Raw genomic sequence first — 267 nt, 5'->3', positions numbered from 1 at the left:
TACTGTATTCACAAATTGTAAGCTTAGATTGGGCAACTTTTGAGCTATTCTAACTTAAACCCCAGCCCTACGTCCCTTGTTTCTTGTTATTTCTCCTGATCACATGCTCACGGTCTGTCTTCTCTCACTGTTGTCTCCTCCCCTTCCTGTCTCCTCTCTCCTCCCTCTCTTGTCTCTCCTGAGACCTCTCACTTGATCCTCAAGTCCCGCCTCTCTCTCTCTACTGCCCAATCACAGGCTTTACCCTATTATTGACCAATTAACTTG

Source organism: Rattus norvegicus, chromosome 17 (genome assembly GCF_021556685.1).
Source record: "Rattus norvegicus strain SHRSP/BbbUtx chromosome 17, alternate assembly SHRSP_T2T, whole genome shotgun sequence".
Classification (NCBI taxonomy): domain Eukaryota; kingdom Metazoa; phylum Chordata; class Mammalia; order Rodentia; family Muridae; genus Rattus; species Rattus norvegicus.
This window is presented reverse-complemented; position numbering follows the sequence as displayed.